This window comes from Lepidochelys kempii, chromosome 2 (assembly GCF_965140285.1).
Source record: "Lepidochelys kempii isolate rLepKem1 chromosome 2, rLepKem1.hap1, whole genome shotgun sequence".
Classification (NCBI taxonomy): domain Eukaryota; kingdom Metazoa; phylum Chordata; order Testudines; family Cheloniidae; genus Lepidochelys; species Lepidochelys kempii.
Window position 1 is genome coordinate 141,351,783 of NC_136381.1, and position 19,719 is coordinate 141,371,501.

At 39.3% G+C, this 19,719-nt stretch overlaps 1 protein-coding gene across 4 annotated transcripts in view; it reads left to right on the forward strand.

Annotated features, from left to right (window-relative positions):
* CTNND2 (catenin delta 2) overlaps window positions 1–19,719 on the forward strand; it is a 1,186,471-nt gene that overhangs the window by 689,994 nt on the left and 476,758 nt on the right. The window lies entirely within an intron of this gene.

Consider the following 19,719-nt stretch of genomic DNA (forward strand, 5'->3'; position numbering starts at 1 on the left):
AAAATTTTGGGTGGTGTTAATGTTTGATTTTTCAAATGTGCCATTGTATTATTATTATTTTATGTGTTTTTCCTTCTTTAAATATCACTGAACTAACATATGGTTCTGGACAAATGGTCAGTAAAATCGTGGTTGTACAGCTAAATTGCAGCCTTGTTGCAGTACCGTTGTTATCTGTCACTTGTGATAGCTGTCAGTGCAAAGCAATCAAAACTGAAATAGGGTGAAGTATAAGTCAAAAGTTAGAAAACGATGCAGAATCTAATACAGAGGTCTAATTTATTGCGTGGTACAGTGGCTTAATTCCATGTGAATTGATCCTCACAGGTGTAGCTGGACCTACTTCCCCGCACACTGCCATTGTTTTATGTATGTGAAGATACACAAATAATTTAGCAGGTAAATGATCAACCTATTTTAAAGGTTTAGAAATTCAGTTCAGGTAGGCATCCACAAGTTCAGATACTCATCCACACTCTCTGAATATCCCTTCCCATGACAGCTCTCTTGTTTGAGTGATTTTCTGCAACCGGTTCTGCTCTGACACTTATACCATTCCCCCATTTCGTGATCTTCACGGCTCCACCCCCCTTCCTATGTCAGTTTAGCTTCAGTTTACATAAAAAACTTCCAAAAGTTTTACAGCTTTATCTGAACCTCTTCCATCCATACACTGGGGTAGAAATTTCAGAACAACAAGATTTCTTATGAGATTTCCAATTTCATCTGGATCAGAAATGCCACCAAAACAGTTTTTTTTTTCTCACATGATATCCATGCTTCTGTACATCTTGGTTTTTGCCAGCAGCAGAGGGCACAAAGATGAGATAAACAACATTTTAAAATGGGGTTTGGTTCAATTTTAGTTTTATTGGACAGTTTAGTTTGATTCAACCTGCCCTACTTCACAACCGCAGATATCTAGGAAGGAAACAAAAGAGAAACTCCAGGAATGGCACTGAGGCAAGCGACATGCAAATATTTAATATCTACTTAAATAGCTACTACTCAAAGATAATTTGATCCATCTGGAATTCTTGCAAATGGTACAGAAAAACTCGGTCATATAAAGCATCTGCATCCTACACCTTTACTCTTCATTTAGCCTCCTAGACAACAGCTTTCCAAAGCAATTTTTGAAAGGATTAACTTCAGTTATCCATGTTAGTGTGGTGGTAGGGTATTTTTGTATGTCATAGTTCACTTCTTCTTCAGAGTTCTATGTTGAACTTACAAAGCCCAGAGAGAAAGCAGTAGGTGGTAGGTAGACACTGCACAGGTATGTGATACAGACATACATACATTATTCAGTTCTCTCAGTAGTGTGAATAAAAAAGTCTCACTATTCTCAAATCTGAAAAATGAAATAAAGCACAGTCAGCTAAAAATTGTTACATGTTTAGTATTCTACCCAGGGCTCAAGCTGAATCAATATAGCTTCAGGGAATTAAGGCTGTCTTGACACATAACAGCCTCTCTATAGTTCCCTAGGGGGCATCCCTGCCCTCCTGCTGCATTGGAGCCAGGAGGTGAACAGGGATAGCCCCCCAAAATACCTGAAAGGCAATCAGACCCACATGCAGCCCAGGTGGGTACTTGCAGGAATTTAAGGGATCCCTGAAGGCTGTATCTACCACCTTTCAGGGTGAGTTGATTCCTGAAACATGACTACAGAGGAGAGGACTGGTCCCTAGAACATGGCTTCAGCAATGAGCAAGGGAATGTAGACAGACTTGAGTTGTGAGAGGAGAAATAGGCTTGAATTGGACTGAATTCAATAGTTGGGGGAGAGATTAATGGGGGAGTCATGGGATGACGGTCCCCTGGAAAGGGGATGGTCAGAGGAACTTGAAAGATGATATCTGGAGCTGAAGAGAAAAAGAAATGAGGGGAGAGATTGAGGAAAAATAAAAAACTGTGTTCCCTCTCCCCTTTACAAGTAGAAGCAGGAAAAAAGAATGTTAGTAAAATAAAGCAGTAATAATAATAACAACCTGATATAGTGTTTCTCCTCAGTGTATCTGCGAGTGCTTCATAATCCTTATTGTATTTGTCCTCATAACACCCCTGTGAGATAGTGAAGAATTATTATCCCCATTTTACAGATGGGAACTGAGGCACAGAGAATCTGTGGGACTTGCCCAAGGTCAGATAAGAAGTCCATGGTAGAGTGGGGAGTTGAGACCAGGTCTCCCATGTCCTAAGGTAGTGTCCTAGCCACTGGACCATCTTTTCCCTCCTAGTAACTGAGACATGAAAGGAAAAGTGTTTTTTTTAAAAAAAAGAGTACTAGGGTTGTTTTTTTAAAGAAATGAATAAAAATGGAGGATGGAGGGAGAGAGAGAGAGAGAGATCCCTTTAAGGTTAGAAAACATGGATTGTTTTATTATATTTATAATGATATTATTAGGGCCCTACCAAATTCACAGTCCATTTTGGTCAATTTCACTTTCATAGAATTTTAAAAATAGTGAATTCCATGATTTCAGCTATTTAAATCTGAAATTTCACAGTGTTGTAATTTTGGGATCCTGACCCGAAAAGGAGTTGTGAGGGGGTTGTAGAGTTATTGTGGGGTGGTGGGGGGTTGCGGTACTGCTACCCTTCCTTTTTCACTGCTGCAGGTGGCGTTGCTGCCATCAGAGCTGGGTAGCTGGAGAGCGGTGGCTGTTGGCCAAGAGCCCAGCTCTAAAGGCAGAGCTGCCATCAGCAGCAGTGCAGAAGTAAGGATGCCATGGTACAATATTGCCATCCTTACTTCTGCACTGCTGCCTGCAGGGCTGGGCCCTCAGTCAGCAGCCATTGCGCTCCGTCCGCCCAGCTCTGAAGGTAGCAGTGCAGAACTAAGGGTGGCATGGTATGGTAATGCTAACCTTCTGCTCTGCTGCTGGAAGGGCGCAGCTTTCAGAGCGGGATGCCTGGCCAACAGCTGCTGCTCTCCAGCAGCTTAGCTCTGAACGCAGTGCAGAAATGAGGGTGGCAATGCCACAATCCCCCCTAAAATAACCTTGTGGCCCCTGCAACTCCCTTTTGGGTCAGGACCCCCAATTTGAGGGACTCTGGTCTCCCCCCATGAAATCGGTATAGTATAGGATAAAAGCACACAAAAGACCAGATTTCACGGGTGGGGGAGACCAGATTTCATAGTCCGTGACGCGTTTTTCATGGCCGTGAATTTGGTAGGGCCCTAGATATTATATTTCTCTGATAGAGGAAAAAAAGGACCAGCTTAAACCCATAGGGCAGAGGCAAAGAAATGTAGTAATATATATTTATATATTTCTTCCCTGTGCACCAACATTGAACAGTTTTGTTCTGAAAAATTACACGTGAATCATTCAACATAACACATGCGTCTGAAGAAGTGAGGTTTTTACCCATGAAAGCTTATGCTCAAATAAATCTGTTAGTCTTTAAGGTGGCACCGGACTCCTTGTTGTTTTTGTGGATACAGACTAACACGGCTACCCCCTGATACTTGACACCATGCAAGGCACTAAATTTAGCCATATGGAGAGCGCTCCATGCATCTGCAGAAGTGAGATTTTTACCCACGAAAGCTTATGCTCAAATAAATCTGTTCGTCTTTAAGGTGGCACCAGACTCCTTGTTGTTTCAACATAACACAGTTATGCACAACTAGTCAGCCTGCGCCAGTTAGATAGGTAATAAGTATAACCTACGAATCTACTCTATCTATTATATTGCTGAATAAGCAAAAGAGACCTGGAAAATACAATATATTTTTCTCTCCATTCCTCCAGGTGGTGTGTGTGTGAATTTATATATGTAGAAGGATGTATATGTTATATATGTAAAAGTCAATACATTGACTTTTTCTGGGGAAAAACTTTTGAAGATAATTGTTTAAATATTGAAAAAGATTAGTAATAAATAAATTTACTTATACATTGTTATCTTGCTAAGGGTAACAAAAGCACACAAGTCTATGAACTGCCATACTACATCAGACCAATGGCTTATTTAGCCCAGTATCCTGTCTTCCAACAGTGGCCAGTACCAGAACTTCAGGGGGAGTGTACAGAGCAGAGCAATTTTTGAGAGATCCACCACTATCTTCTCCTCCCAGCTTCTGGCAGTCAGTTGTTTAGGGTCATCCTGGGGATGGGGTTACATCCCTGACCATCTTGGCTAATAGCCATTGATGGACATATCCTCCATGAACTATTCTAGGTTTTTTTAGCCCATTTAAACTTTTCACCATCCCAGCATCCCATGGCAATGAGTTCCACAGGTTAATTTTGCTATGTGTGAAAAAGTATTTTCTCTTGTTTGTGTTAAATCTGCTGCCTATTAATTTAATTGGGTGACTCTTTTTTTTTTGTTTTGTGGGAAAGGGTAAATTGTGATTTTATAGATTTCTCTCATTGCCCCCCTTTAGTTTTCGCTTTTGTAAGCTGAACAGCCCTAATCTTTTTAGTTTCTCTGCATATGGAAGTTGTTCCATACCCTTCATCATCTTTGTTCCACTTTTCTGAACCTTTTTCAGTTCCACTATATCCTTTTTGAGAGAGTGTAACCAGAACTGGACATAATATTCAAAGTGTGGGCGCACCATAGATTTACATAGTGGCATAATAATAATTTATTTATGTATTTTCTATGCCTTTCCTAGTAGTTCCTAATATTCTGTTAGCCTTTTTGGTTGCTGCTGCACACTGAGCTTAAATTTTCAGAGAACTTTCCATGATGATTTGAAGATCTCTTTTCTCAGTGGTAACAGATAATTTAGGACCTATCATTATATATGGGTAGTTGGGATCATGTTTTCTAATGTGCGTTACTTTGCACTTATTCATGTTGAATTTCATCTGTCATTTGTTTCCCAGTCACGCAATTTGTGAGGTTCCCCTGTAACTCTTCGCAGTCATCATTGGACTTAACTGTCTTGAATAATTTTGTATATCTGCAAATTTTGTCACTTCACTGTTCACCCCCTTTTCCAGTTAATTAATTAATATATTGTACAATCACTCACAGACCCTTGAGGGACCCCACTGTTTACCTCTCTCCATTGTGAAAACTGACCATTAATTCATACCCTGTTTCCTATCTTTTAACCAGTTACTGATATATAATATACGTTATCTTATGTCAGCTTACTTTGCTTAAGACCCTTTGAGAGGAACCTTGTCAAAGGCTTTCTGAACATCCAAATACACGATTTTCACATTCAGGGGTTCAAATTCAGGGCAGTGAGGGGTTGTGTCACTGCCTGTCCCTAACCCTGGGTGCCTCACGATGCTTTGCTGTTGTACCTCCCAACCTGGGCTGCTCACAAACAGGCCACCAGCATGCAGATCACACCTTGAGTGTCTGTGTATAGCTGCAGCCCTGCTCCAGCAACTCTGACCCCAACAGTCTGTCAGCAACACAGCAGTCACACTCTGGCTTCCCTTAGTCTTTCCCAGTCTTGCATTTTCAGAAATATGCATGTTCTGTGTTGTCCAGCTCTCTCCTGGATAGTTCAGATATTAAAGGTTCGTTGCCCCTGTAAGGAGTCAATATTAAACAGTTTGCTACTTTACCTGGAGTAACCAAGTAGTTCAGTTTAAACACAGACTGGATTGGTTGAGATTAAAAAATAAAACAAGTTTATTAACAAAAGAAGATAGGATTTTAAGTGAATTCAAGTATAAGAAATACAGTTAAAATGGTTACAAGCAAATAAAAGTAAAAACGCATATCTAAAAGTTTGAAACTTAATCTTGGTTCAAGGCTTTGTTCAAGATGGCCTTTCCCACCCACAGTTTTCCACCAAGGTGGTGACTGATCCTTTCCTTGGTCAGGATCTCTCCCAGAGGCCCAAAGGTGCTGGTGCTTTTGCCTTCTAAGGTGAAAGAGAGAAGTTGGGGTTTTCTTCCCCTCTCTTTTACAGTCCAGTGAATTCTTCAAGTGGATTCTTCTGAAGATTATACCTCAAAGGAAAGTTTATTCAAACAATAAAGGAGGCAACATTGAGTCTGGTGGTAAAGGAGGCTCCATGCTCTTTTTTCCCCACCTGTGTTTGTTGAAATGAAAATTTTCTCTGTCTCCTGCCATTTCCTTCCCCTGCTGTCTCTAGGACTTTGTTTACTACTTGTATGTCAACTGAGGCAAACACATATCCCTCTGTTTAAGATAGATACGTTTAACAACTTTTACCTAGTCAGGGTTGTGTAGTTTTGTACATGTGGCCATAGCATAACACAGGGGGATCACATGACTTTATATATAATGTTGGAACATACATTTCACCAGGATATTATTGACCAGCAAGTTATTAGTTTTCAAATGATACCTCACAAGGAATATTTTGTACAAAGATCATTAAAATAGCATGTAGGGTATGAATACTGGGGTCCTTTCGGTCACAACCATATCACTGGAACACCCATACACACATTCTGGTTAACATGCTCCAAAAATTCTAATAGATTGGTGAGGCACAACTTCTCTTTCCCTGTACATGTCTGATAATTCTGCTCTCTACTGTAGTTTAAACCAATTTGCTTGGTACTAAAATTAGGCTTACTGGCCTGCAATAGCCAGGATCCCCTCCGGAGCCCTTTTTAAAAATCGGCATTATGTTAGCTACCCTCCAGTCATTTGGTACAGGGGTTTGTTTCAGCAATAAGTTACATACCACAATTAGTAGTTCTGCAGTTTCCTATTTGAATTCCTTCAGAACTCTTGGGTGAACACCATCTGGTCCAAGTGACTTATTACTGTTTAATTTATCAATTTGTTCATAAAACCTCTTCTATTGACACATCAGTGTGGGACCGAAGTTCAGATGCATCAACTAAAAAGAATAGTTCTGATGTGGGTAGCTCTCCCACATCCACTGAAAACTGATGCAAAGAATTCATTTAACTTCTCTGCAATGAGCTTATCTTCCTTGAGTGCTCCTCTAACAATTTTCAGAGTAGCAGCCGTGTTACTTTGTTTTCACAAAAAGAACAGGAGGACTTGTGGCACCTAAGAGACTAACAAATTTATTTGAGCATAAGCGTTTGTGAGCTACAGCTCACTTCATCGAATGCTTTTTTAGTCTCTAAGGTGCCACAAGTACTCCTGTTCTTTTAACAATTTTGTTATCTACTGGCCCCACTGCCTGTTTGGCAGGCTTCCTGCTTCTGATATACTTGAAAAAATTCTTACCGTTAGTTTTTGTGTTTTTCACAAGTTGCTTCTCAAATTCTTTCTCAATCTTCCTTGTTATACTTTGACACTTAACCTGCCAGTGTGTGTGCTCCTTCCTGTTATCCTCACTAGGTTTTGATTTCCAAATTTTAAAGGGTGCTTTTTTGCTTCGGACTGTCTCCATTACTCTTCTCTTTAGCCATTGTGACATTCTTTTAGTCCTCTTATTGTGTTATCTGATTTGGAATATACACTTAGTCTGAACCTCTCTTATGGTGTTTTTAAATGGTCCCCATGCTGTTTGCAGGCATTTAACCCTTGTGATGGTTCTTTTTAATTTCCATCTAACAAGCATCCTCATTTTTGTGTAGTTATTCTGTAAAGTCAAATGTTACCATAATGGATTTTTTTGCTTATTATCTCCCTTACAAGAAAGTTACATTTAATTACATTATGGTCACTATTACCAAGTGGTTCAGTTATAGTTACCTCTTGGACCAGATCCTGTGCCTGTACCTTGATTATCATTCACACTGTAAGGAGAGTGGTCAGTTTGGATGAGCTATTGCCAGCAGGAGAGTGAGTTTGTGTGTGTATGGGGGTGGGGGGGTGAGAAAACCTGGATTTGTGCTGGAAATGGCCCAACTTGATGATCACTTTAGATAAGCTATTACCAGCAGGAGAGTGGGGTGGGAGGAGGTATTGTTTCATGGTCTCTGTGTATATAATGTCTTCTGCATTTTCCACGGTATGCATCCGATGAAGTGAGCTGTAGCTCACGAAAGCTCATGCTCAAATAAATTGGTTAATCTCTAAGGTGCCACAAGTACTCCTGTTCTTTTTGCGAATACAGACCTACACGGCTGTTACTCTGAAACCTGAATGCTTCTTGAAGCAGTTAGTCCTGGGTGGGCCAGTCCTTGCCTACAGACAGCCCCCCAACCTGAAGCAAATACTCACCAACAACCACATACCACACAACAGAACCACTAACCCAGGAACCTATCCTTGCAACAAAGCCTGTTGCCAACTGTGCCCACATATCTATTCAGGGGACACCATCAAAGGGCCTAATAACATCAGCCACACTATCAGAGGCTCGTTCACCTGCACATCCACCAATGTGATATATGCCATCATGTGCCAGCAATGCCCCTCTGCCATGTACATTGGTCAAACGGGACAATCTCTACGTAAAAGAATAAATGGACATAAATCAGATGTCAAGAACTATAACATTCATAAACCAGTCGGAGAACACTTCAATCTCTCTGGTCACGCAATCACAGACATGAAGGTCGCTATCTTACAACAAAAAAACTTGAAATCCAGACTCCAGCGAGAAACTGCTGAATTGGAATTCATTTGCAAATTGGATACTATTAATTTAGGCTTAAATAGAGACTGGGAGTGGCTAAGTCATTGTGCAAGGTAGCCTATTTCCCCTTGTTTTTTTCTACCCCCCCCCCCCCCCGACGTTCTGGTTAAACTTGGATTTATGCTGGAAATGGCCCACCTTGATTATCATGCACACTGTAAGGAGAGTGGTCAGTTTGGATGAGCTATTGCCAGCAGGAGAGTGAGTTAGTGTGTGTATGGGGGTGGGGGGGGTGAGAAAACCTGTATTTGTGCTGGAAATGGCCCACCTTGATTATCATGCACATTGTAGGGAGAGTGATCACTTTGGATAAGCTATTACCAGCAGGAGAGTGAGTTTCTGTGTGTGTGTTTTTTTGAAAAAAAAAAGGGGGTGGAGGGGTGAGAAAACCTGTATTTGTGCTGCAAATGACCCACCTTGATTTTTATACACATTGTGAGGAGAGTGGTCACTTTGGATAAGCTATTACCAGCAGGAGAGTGAGTTTGTGTGTGTGGTTTTTGGAGGGGGGTGGGGCAGTGAGAAAATCTGGATTTGTGCTGGAAATGGCCCACCTTGATTATCATACACATTTTAAAGAGAGTGGTCACTTTGGATGGGCTATTACCAGCAGGAGAGTGAGTTTGTGGGAGGAAGAGGGGGCGGAGGGTGAGAAAACCTGGATTTGTGCTGGAAATGGCCCAACTTGATGATCACTTTAGATAAGCTATTACCAGCAGGAGAGTGGGGTGGGAGGAGGTATTGTTTCATGGTCTCTGTGTATATAATGTCTTCTGCAGTTTCCACAGTATGCATCCGATGAAGTGAGCTGTAGCTCACGAAAGCTTATGCTCAAATAAATTGCTTAGTCTCTAAGGTGACACAAGTACTCCTTTTCTTTTTAAGAAGCATTCAGTAATGGTGTCTAGAAATTTTATCTCTTCATCACGCCCTGAGGTGACATTTATCCAGTCTATATGGGGATGATTGAAATCCCCCATTAATGTTATATTTTCTGTTTTTATAGCCTCTCTAATCTCCCTGGGAATTTCACAGTAACTGACACCATCCTGGTCACGTGGTTGGTAGTATATTCCTACTGCTATACTTTTATTCTTCAAGCATGGAATTTCTATCCATAAGAAGTTTATGGTACAGTTTGTTTCATGTAAGATTTGTGCCTTATTTGATTCTATTATTTCCTTTATATATAATGCCACTCCCCCACAAAGGCGACTTACTCTGTCATTCCTATATATTATGTACTATGGTATTACCATGTACCATTGATATCCTCATTCCACCAAGTTTCTGAAATGCCTGTTATATCAATATCCTCATTTAAAATGCCAGGCACTCAAGTTCACCCATCAGAGTATTAACACTTCTAGCATTTGTATATAAGTACTTGTACATTGTCAATATTCAGTTGTGTGCCTTCATGTGTTATTTTTAAATGGGATTCTATTTCCCCAACATAAAGCAAATTGACATATGTCTAGAAAACTTAAAACAAAAGAGCACCCTCTAAAACTTGGAACAAATACAATCTAAGATATCTGAGAGAGAAGATTGTTAAAAGGGGAGGTTGTGTGTGGAAAGTTGTAAATACGGAGCCAGCAACAGTCATTGATTAAAGGGAGTCAGGAATTCCTGCTTGGACCCCATTTTGCGATCACTACTGGATTGTCTAGATCATCCACAGGAGCTGGAATTGTTCATATGAATTGCTTCTGGTATCTCTGTGCAAGGAATATAACTGTCCCTGAACAAGTGTGATACCCAAGTGTGTGGGAAAGTATTTAAATAGTCCCAAAGCAAGCTGTAGCAGTAGGAGTGGGAATAATTTTTGAAAATGTAATTTTCAGACAATTTAATTTAATAAATTAGTTAGTTTGAGAATTTTCTATAAAATTGCTGCAAAATGAATTCTAATTTTTTTGTCAAACTGGAGTATTCAATTATAGATTATAGAGACAGCATACCAATTGCTTGGGGTTATTCCAGTTTCCCTATAATTCCCCAAATTATATTGTGTTCAAATCATACTATGTTCTATATTTTTAATTAAGGTTTCATTTTTGTCACAGAGTCCATGGTTGTCATGACTTTTTATAACGGACAATACGAATGACTGTTGATATGGGAAATTTTCATACGAGTAGGTAAATAGTGAGTACTCAGTTTGAAAGACAGGATTGTGACCAGTTTTACTTATAACCTAGAGAGCTACCAACTTAAAACCTGAGGAGCATAGCAGGTAAAGGGGAGCTGGAGTGCTCATGGTTAGAGTTCGTGGTTAGTCACAGATTTTGTGATAGTTTTTGATCTTTTTAAGGAAAGATGTAGCATTTACATTGCTGGTTGAGGATGTTTCCAGCACTTACGGATGCTGCTGCCTTTGCAGAGGCTGAGGCAGCAGCAGGAGTTCTCCCTTGCATGCTTTCCTGTGCTCCTAAATGCTTTGGGAGTGAACCAGCTAGGGTAACCAGATAGCAAGTGTGAAAAATCTGGACTGGGGATGGGGGGTAATAGGAACCCATATTAAAAAAAAGCCCCAAATATCAGGACTGTCCCTATAAAATCAAAAGGAGGACTTGTCGCACCTTAGAGACTAACAAATTTACTTGAGCATAAGCTTTCATGAGCTTATGCTCAAATAAATTTGTTAGTCTCTAAGGTGCTACAAATCTTCCTTTTCTTTTTGCGGATACAGACTAACACAGCTGCTACTCTGAAACCTATAAAATCAGGACATCTGGTCACCCTAGAACCAGCATATACATTTTAAATCTTTAAATCAATTTGTATTACAAAATAAAAGATTTTTATTTAAAAATTATTGTGACCCAGGAGTATTGGCATTTTACCAGGAATTTTGTGACTTTATCCTTCTATCCTCCATGACAGAGCCTTGAATTTTTGTCATTCAACAAAACCGTGACATGGCACTGGTCCGGTTTATAGTGAAAGCAAACTCTAAAACCAGAATGCCTTTTGCTGGTACAGTCAAAGATCTACTCTGGCTTTTTTAGCTGCCTTACTTGGATTATGTATATGGCAGCCGCTAGGCTGCATGATATTCTACCCAAACAACATACAAAATAGTGACTTCACACTGCCTCTGGCAGGATTTAGCAGATGGTGTATTTGAAATTGAATTTCAAATATGGGCATGAGAAGTATTTTTGACCATGAAAGGAAATAGAGCAATTCCCAAGAATAGTTTGTATTCATGGAAAATAGAAAGTAGAACTGCCTTCTGCTAGTATTTTGGATCCCCAAACCAGCTACTGCCACTGTATCTTCATTTGCTTCTCTGAAGCCTGTGCTCAGGATATGGGAGAAGGATAGACGGGAGAAGGATAGACTCAGGATCTTTGCATGCCACAATAAGGATAATTGGACAGAAATTGCACTAAAAACTAAACTACTTTGGGAAGTATAAAAATGTAGCATGAGTTGCTCTAGAAAACTGAACACATCAGAGAGGACTCTCCTCTCTCTTCCCAATCCTATCAACTCCGAAAAAAGACAAGCATAGTACAGCAACATTTATTCCCTCATATATACACAGAATTCTAATTATGCAGAGTCACGAAGTTCTAAAATGCTTCTACTTAATATGAAAATGTGGCCTGTGTAGAATGTATGTCCAAGCATACAGTGCCCCATTTTGACCAAGTATCCACTCTGCAGGTCACATCTCTGTGTGGGTTTTGTAGCGTTGACACAGTTTTAGTGGAAAAACAAGCAGGAGAAGATATGCATGACTCAACTGGAACTTTAAAAAAGCTGGTGGTGATTTGTTTTGTGGAATAAATAAACCTACTCAATTATTTAAACCTGGTGTGCACTGGTTTCTTTAGTGCTACACTTAAAAGAATATTACTATTCAGTTTCAAAGGAGTACATTATGTTTTTGAATTAAAGTGATTGCAATAATGTTTGTTCTTTCTTACAAAGAGACATTTTGGGGTTTCTTCCCATGTTGAGTTTACGATTAAAACTATATTTTTAAATTAGAATTTTGAATAAGTACAGCACACACTGGGTGAGATAATCAAAACATGGAAGTCGAGTCCGGTTGTCAAACTAGTATGAGTTTTGGATATGTAATTTTGTGTGACCAAATAAATTGTGGTATCTTCAGAGGTTGTACGCAGCATGAAGTGAGTGAGGAAAATGCCTGCCTGTGGCCTATGCAACTTTATGCAATCAGTTCTACTGGCCTCTTCTTTGTACCTTTGTCTCTAGGGAATCTTCAAACATACAATTTCTGTTAGTCAATTTTACAGCCCAGTCCTGCTCTGTTAATGTCAATGGCAGGTTTTACTGGTGGCTGAAATAGGAGCTAGGTATGCCCTTAATTTTTTGCTCCTCACACGGAACTCTGGATATCTTTGTGTTTTACAAGGGCTTTCTTTGATACTCCTTAACCCAGGCACAACTGAAATATTTATTATATTAAATAACAATATATGTAACAAGAAGCGCTGGTATTTTTAAACATATACTTTTAAATTACCTATCTTGACACTCCTAACAGATAGTAGCCAGGCCCATATTAATGCATTAGGCATAATATACTTTATTGTGGTTGTTTGATAACAGGAATGTTAACTGTACACCTACTATATGACATTCGAATCACACCTTCATTTCTTTCCCAAGGAGCCAAATGACCAAAAGTCATTGTGAGGCTGAACTAGTTACCTAGTTGCCTACAAGGATTTTACTTCTTAGTGCCTACAATGTGTAGATTAGAATTTTATATAAATACATATATATTCAGGGCTCACCGTAGCATCCATATATCAAAGACAAATCTGATACTCTTTCTCCTGAGAATAGAATCTTTTTAATTTTTTTCCCAATTTGTATATATTTATTTATTTTATTTATTTATTATTTATTTATTTATTGGTGATAAAGATGACAATAGTTTGAAGTGGCTTTAGTTTTTTTGGTGACGTGTCATTTCTCTGAGCTTTATTCCTTAAATCTTTTCACTGAGATCCCAAATGATCTGTTGTTTGCCTAATGACCTAGATTTGTAACTCTGCATAGATAGGTAGATAGGTAGGTAGGTAGATAGATAGAGATAGATAGGAGGGTGGTGAAACACTGGAATGCGTTACCTAGGGAGGTGGTGGAATCTCCTTCCTTAGAGGTTTTTAAGGTCAGGCTTGACAAAGTCCTGGCTGGGATGATTTAGTTGGGGATTGGTTCTGCTTTCAGCAGGGGGTTGGACTAAATGACCTCCTGAGGTCCCTTCCAACCCTGATATTCTATGATTCTATGATTCTATGTCTTCCCTTTGCTAAATTACCCACAAGTCATTTTATTAGCAAGTAGTTTTGGGTCTGCCTAATGTTTCTTAGTTGTAGTTGTTAGTCATCTAGAGCTATCTGACCAGAATAAGCCTTGTGCACACAAGATTTTCAACACTTTGATTTGCACGCCTAATTATTCCTCCCCACTACTTTTTGAACAGTTACTAATCTTACATTGTGATATTCACATTCAATCGTCTCTGACTCTAAGATACAGTCCTAAATGCCTGAAAATCAATTTGTATGCATCAATGCAGGTTTTTAGCTGCGTGACAGACACACAACACTTACACTATTTGGACCATTGAGTCCAAATCAATACCCAGGAGTTTCAATGGGGATACAAAACTCTGTTGGCCAATCTCAAAATCTGCCTTTCTCTCTTCCTTGTCTAAACATGGAACAGAAAGTTCTTTTTTTCACAGCTCTATTAATGTTCTCACAACGTCTATTACTAAGAGTGAAAAATATAAAATAAAGGTAGGAAGACATCAACAATAAACTGTATACAATGAGCTACAGTTTCAAAGGGCCCTCCTTTCATGGACACACAAACAGGCATTTTGTTTAGAAATCTGATTCTTGGGTGTTAAGTAACCTGTTTTGTGTAAGCGGAAGGTAGGCCCTCTGAATTATTTTTTCCCACTGTGCCCATAGGCAGACAAAAGCAAGAGGATTCAACAACCTCCTAGCTTCCTATCAAATTCCAGTTTGTATTCATCTAGTTTCAATGTACAACCATTGGCTCATGTTATACTTTTATCTTCTAGATTGAAAGCCTATTATTAAATATTTGTTCCCCATGTAGATACTTATAGACAGTAATCAAGTCACCCCTTAACCTTCTCCTGGTTGAGCTAAATAGATTGAGTGCCTTGTGTCTATCACTTTAAGGCATGATTTCTAATCCTTTAATCTTTCTCGTGGCTCTTCTCTGAGCCCTCTTCAGTTTATCTACATCCTCCTTGAATTGTGGGGACCAGAACTGGACATGACATTCCAGCAGTGGTCACACCAGTGCCAAATGCAGAGGTAAAATAACGTCTCTGCTTCTACTTGAGATTCCCCTGTTCATGCACCCGAGGATCACATTGGCCCTTTTGACCACAGCATCACACTAGCTGCTCATGGTCAGCTGATTACCCACCACAACCCCCCAGTCATTTTAAAATCATAGCTTCTCAGGGTAGAATTCCACCTTCCTGTACGTATGTCCCACATTCTTGGTTCCTAGATGTATACATTTACATTTAGTCATATTAAAACACATATTGTTTACTTGCACCCAGATTGTTCAGTGTCAGTGACTTGCCCCTTCTCATTATTTACCACTCCCCCAGTATTTCTGTCATCTGCAAACTTTATTAGGGATAATTTTATGTTTTCCTCCAGGTCATTGATAAAAATGTTTAAAGCCTAGGTCCAAGAACAGATCCCTGCAGGACCTCACTAGAAACACACCTGCATGGTGATGATTCTGAGTTTACAATTACATTTTGAGACCCATCAGAAACTAGCTTTTAATCTATTTAATCTGTGCCTAGTTAATTTTATATCATTCTAGTTTTTCAATCAAAATGTCAAGTGGTACCTAGTCAACCACCTTACAGAAGTCTAAGTATATTAATCAGTACTGTTACCTTTATCAACCAAACTTTTAATCTCATCAAAAAAGATGTCAAGTTAGTTTGACGGATCTATTTTCCATAAACCCATGGTGGTTGGCATTAATTATATTACCCTCATTTATTTTTTTATTAATTGAGTCCCGTATCAGCTGCTTCATTATCTTGCCCGGGATTGATGACAGACCTTTAATTATCCAGGTTTACCCTTTTTATCCTTTTTAAATATTGGCGCAACATGAGCTTTCTTTCCAGTTTTCTGGAAGTTCCCCGGTGTTCCAAGACTGATTGAAAATCAGCATTAATGCTCTAGCCAGCTCTGTTAAAACTCTTGGTTGCAAGTTATCTGGACTTGCTGATTTAGAAATGTCTCACTTTATGAGTTGCTATTTAACATCCTCCTGCGATACTAATCAAAAAGTCGATACTTATCAACATCATATAATAAGACTTTGTCTTTTTTCCCAAATACGAAACAGAAAAATGTATTGAACACTTCTTCCTTTTCTGCATGATTATTAATAATTCTACCATAATGATAATTCTACCATAATACCATTGTCAGGATTCTTTTTATTCCTAAAATACAAAAATATTGTCTCTTCTTCTGGTGTCCCCCAGGGATCTATACTGGGACCAGTGCTGTTCAACATATTCCTAAATGATCTGGAAAAAGGGGTAAACGGTGAGGTGGCAAAATTTGCAGATGATACAAAACTATTCAAGATAGTTAAGTCGAAAGCAGACTACAAAGAGTTACAAAGAGATCTCACAAAACTGGGTGACTGGGCAACAAAATGGCAGATGAAATTCAGTGTTGATAAATGCAAAGTAATGCACATCAAAAAAACATAATCCCAACTATACATATTAAAAGATGGGGACTAAATTATCTGTTACCACTCAAGAAAGAGATCTTGCAGTCATTGCAGATAGTTCTCTGAAAACATCTGCTCAATCTGCAGTGGCAGTCAAAAAAGCAACATAATGTTGGGAATCATTAGGAAAGGGATAGATAATAAGACAAAAATATCATATTTCCTCTATATAAATCCACAGTACATCCACATCTTGAATATAGCATGCAGACGTGGTTGCCCCATCTCAAAAAAGATATATTGGAATTGGAAAAGGTTCAGAAAAGGGCAACAAAAACTATTAGAGGTGTGGAAGAGCTTTCTTATGAGGAGAGATTAATAAGGCTGGGACTTTTCAGATTGGAAAAGAGATGACTAAGGGGGAATAAGATAGAGGTCTATAAAATCACGACTAGTATGGAGAAAGTAAATAAGGAAGTGTTATTAACTCCTCATAACACAAAAACTAGGGGTCACCAAATGAAATTAATAGGCAGCAGGTTTAAAACAAACAAAAAAGTATTTCTTCACACAACGCACAGTCAATCTATGAAAGTGTTTGCTAGGGGATGTTGTGAAGGCCAAGACTATACCAGATAAATTCATGGAGGATAGATCTGTGAATGGCTATTAGCCAGGATGGGCAGGGATGTGTCCTTAGCCTCTGTTTGCCAGAAGCTGGGAATGTGTGACAAGGGATGGATCATCTGATGATTAGCTGTTCTGTTCATTCCCTCTGAAGCACGTGGCATTGGCCACTGTCAGAAGACAGGATACTGTGCTAGATGCACCTTTGATCTGACCCAGTATGGCTGTTCTTATGTTCTTAACTCTTCTGGCCATAGATTTCTCCTTGTGTCTCTTTACTTCCCTTAGCAATTTTGTATAAATCCTATCTTCTGATTTATATTCATTACTGTCAACTTCCTCTTTCTTCCAGATGCTATGTCTATAGTAGACACCAACTAATATCCTGTCTTGTGCTTTTGCAACATTAGGACATTGATTCATAAGCATTTAAGATCATTTTCTTCTGAGTTGTCTGTGACTCAGAAACAGGTAATGTAATTTTTGACAGAGTGCCATTCCCTCTCCTCTTTTGCCCACTTGATCCTTCCTAAGTAGATTATAACCATTGACTTTAATATTTCAATCATGGGAATCATCCCACCAGGTTACAATAATGCCAACTAGATGAAATTCATGCTCATAAATGAGCAATTCCAATTCCTCTTGTTTGTTATCTAGGCTCCTAGCATTGATGTATAGGTAATTAAATAATTTTTCTCTTCGTGTCCTTTGTTTCTTTGGTTAATTTTGTTCTCACCATCTTGATTCTGTGCCAAATGAGTGCTCATATCATCCCTCTTTTTATCTTCCACTTTTGCTATCAGTTTTATCCCCTCCTGACTACTCTAGCCAGCCTGTTCCCAAGAATATTGGTCCCCCTTCTGCTGAGGTGGAGGCCATCCAAACTATACAGCTCCCCTCTCCCCACAGAAGGTGCAACAATGTTTCACAAAACCAAAACCCTCTGCCGTACACCACTTATGTAGCCAGTGATTCATTTCCAGAATCTTCTGCCTTTGTCTTTCTTTGCTTGTGGCACAGGAAGGATCTCAGAGAAGATTGCTTGGATATTCTACTTCTTCAGAATGCTTCAGAGGTTCCTGACATCATATGCTGTCTGTGAGCTATCCCGTGATGCATTCTTATTAGCGCATATGTATACTCATAGACTTTAAGGCCAGAAGGGACCATCATGATCATCTACTCTGACCACCTGCACATAGCAGGCTACAGAACCTCATCCACCTACTCCTGTTGTAGGTCCTTAACCTCTGGCTGAGTTACTAAAGTCTTCAGATCTTTAAAGACTTGAAAAGAGTTAAAGATTTAAAGACTTCAAGTTACAGAGAATCCACCATTTACTGTAGTTCAAACCAGCAAGTGACCTGTGTCACGTGCTTTACAAGAAAGAGAAACACACCCAGGGTCTCTGCCAATCTGACCAAGAGAAAATTCCTTTCTGACTCCAAATATTGTGATCAGCTAGACCTTGAGGATGTGGGAAAGACCCACCAGCCAGATACCTGGGAAATAATTCTCCATACTGACTCAAAGCCCTCCCCATCTAATGTCCCATCTGCAGCCATTGGAGATATTTGCTAATACCAGGTGCAGATGGGCCATAATACATTGTAGGCAATGTCATCGTACCATCCCCTCCGTTAACTATCAAGCTCAGTCTTAAAGCAAATTAGATATTTTGCCCCATTACTCCTATTGGAAGGCTCTTCCAGAATTTCAGTCCTCTGATGGATAGAAACTTTTGTCTAATTTCAAGTTTACGTTTATTGATGGCCATATTATCTATTTGTTCTTATGTTAACATTGGCCCTTAACTTAAATAAGTCCTCGCTTTTTTTGGTTACCCCTTTGATGTATTTGTAGAAAGCTATCATATCTTTAGGCTAAACTAGCCAAACTCTTAAATTTCCTCTCGTGAGGCAGGTTCTCCATTCCTCTGATCATCCTAGTAGCCCTTTTCTGCACCTATTCCAAACTGAATTCATCTTTCTTAAAAACGGGAGACCAGAACTGCGCACAGTATTCCAGCTGAGATCTCACCAGTGTCATGTATAGTGATAATAATAACACTTCCTGTCTCTACTGGAAATAACTCAACTAATGCATTCTAGAGTGGCATTAGCCTTTTTCACAGGTGCATCACATTGGTGGCTCATATTCTTCCTGTGATCAACCAATACACCCAGGTCTTTCTCATCCTCTGTCTCTTCCAACCGATATGTCCCCAGCTTATAGCAAAAATTCTTGTTGTTGGTTCCTATGTGCATGCATAGATTTCCTTGATGCATAGATTACCTTGCACTAGTAGATTTTATCCCATTTCTATTACTCCAGTCTTTAAGATTGTCCAAATATTGTAGGATATTCCCATCCTCCTTCATGTTGGCAATACCTCCCAAGTTTGTACCATCCACAAATTTTATTAGCACACTATCCCACTTTTCATGCCAAGATCATTAATGGAAATGTTAAAGATTGGTCTGAAGACTGATCCTTGAGGAACTCCATTAATAACCTCTTTCTAGTCTGACAGTTCATCATGAGCCACTATATTCTTCCCTTTAATCAGTTCCTTACCCACCTTTTGATTCTTGTATAAATCTTCCTCCTCTCCAATTTAACTGTAATTTCCGATGTGGAACTGTATCAAATGTGTTACTGAAATCCAGGTAGATTAGAGGTTCTGCATTGTCTTTGTCTAGAAAATCAATTATCTTCTTAAACAAAGAGATCCGGTTGGTCTGGCAAGATGTAACCTTTGTAAAACCATATTGTATTTTATGCCAATTTATCTCTATGTTCTTAGC